General features: G+C 39.5%; 1 pseudogene; it reads left to right on the top strand.

Moving 5' to 3' along the window:
• The window catches only part of LOC107298413, a 5,702-nt pseudogene extending 4,800 nt beyond the window's left edge, over positions 1 to 902 (top strand).
• Positions 903 to 1,809: the final 907 nt, after the last annotated feature.

Raw genomic sequence — 1,809 nt, 5'->3', positions numbered from 1 at the left:
ACACATTAACTCTGTGGACAGATACATCAAATTCACACGGGAAGATGTTAAGAAAAATAGTCTGGCCTTCCTGGACTGTGCAGCACACATTAAGGAAGACAGAAGCCTTAACATTGCAGTTCACAAAAAAACCCAAAACCACACAGATCAATATTTACATTTTGATTCTCACCACCCACTGGAGCACAAAATGGGAGTTATCAGAACTCTACACCACCAAGCTGAAGGTCTGCCTACTAGCAAAGATGGGAAAGAAAAAGAACTAAAGCACATCAAGGAAGCCCTCAGAACATGTGGCTATCCCAAGTGGGCCTTAATCAAATCCCAAAAGAGACCCAGCAGGAGCCACTCCATAACAGACAAAAAAGAAAACAATAAACAAAGCAACATTGTCATTCCATATGTTGCAGGAATATCGGAAAAGCTCAGGAGGATCTTCAACCAACACAACATACGTGCACACTTCAATCCCACGAATACACTAAGGCAGAAGCTTGTCCTCTCCAAGGATAAAACACCTAGACACAAACTGAGCAATGTGGTATATGCAGTACAATGCAGTGAGCCATGTGCAGATCTGTACATTGGGAAACAAAACAACCACTTCATAAAAGCTTGGCTCAACATAGGAAAACAAACCCCTCAGGACAAGATTCAGCAGTCCATCTGCATTTAAAAGATAAAGGGCATTCTTTTGAAGACAGCAAATTCCACATTTTGGACAAAGAGGATCACTGGTTTCAAAGAGGGATCAAAGAGGCCATCTATGTCAAAACTAAACAGCCCTCTCTCAATAGAGGGGAAGTTTACAACATCATCTATCTCTAGTCTACAATACAGTCCTTTCAACAGTTCCAAGAAGGCTCCACACCCATTTGCACTACTCAGGTGACCCTGATAACACAAATAAACCTCCAGGTGGCCTCAAGGATTCTATAAAAGAATGCAAATGACCATCTGTCTGCAAGGAGTATAAATCCTTCCATTTTCCCCCACCATCCAGTCAGAGCTGAAGAACCTTCTTGGATGAGAAGTGAAATGTTTTCAAAGAAAAACAAGAAAGTCTAGTTGCCTCGTGAAAAAAGCACCTTTGGGAAAATGAAGAGCTGCTACCATGGCAATGGTCAGACAAAAGAAACCTAAGTCCAAGACAGAATTGTAAGCAATGTTCCAGATATACATAAAGATGAAGTGTAAAGTGTGGTTCCCTCGACATGCCTTGTGAATCTTAGTGAGTTTTGAAAAATGAATGATAGAACATTCCTCTAGGATAGGACAGGACAGGACAGGACAGGATAGGGTCCCTATAATGGAGAAGGCCAATACTGACTTTTGTTTCTTTTGAGTCAGGGATTTTGAAAAACCTAAACCTAAACCTAAACCAAAACCAAAACCTAAATGGAATATTAAGTCAAAAGAATATCTTCTTATGGTTCCTATTTTCCTATTTAAACTTGCTTTCTTGTTCTGAGTTCTTTGTGTTAAACACACCAAATATGACCACTTCAGAAAACAGCAAACAAGGAGATTCTTTCCTATAATTAGTTCCAATAAAGTAGGTAAATCTGTGAAAGTGTTTGGATATTCTGGCCAAAAGCATTAATGAGTATTTTTGTTGATGCTCATAAAGAATCATTTCACCTCCAACATGAGCTACAAGAGAGCTATTGATCTATTATGAACAAGGTTTCTTGGTGGCAATACCAATACCCTCTCATCTTTTTCCAGATAAATCTGCTTGTTTCCTTTTGGCTTTTAAATGGGCTCTGCTTCCTTATTCCAGTTGGCCTTTGAAGCCATTTTTATTTG

Source organism: Protobothrops mucrosquamatus, unplaced genomic scaffold, assembly GCF_001527695.2.
Source record: "Protobothrops mucrosquamatus isolate PMUCROS unplaced genomic scaffold, P.Mucros_1.0 scaffold3952, whole genome shotgun sequence".
Classification (NCBI taxonomy): Eukaryota; Metazoa; Chordata; class Lepidosauria; order Squamata; family Viperidae; genus Protobothrops; species Protobothrops mucrosquamatus.
This window is presented reverse-complemented; position numbering and strand designations above follow the sequence as displayed.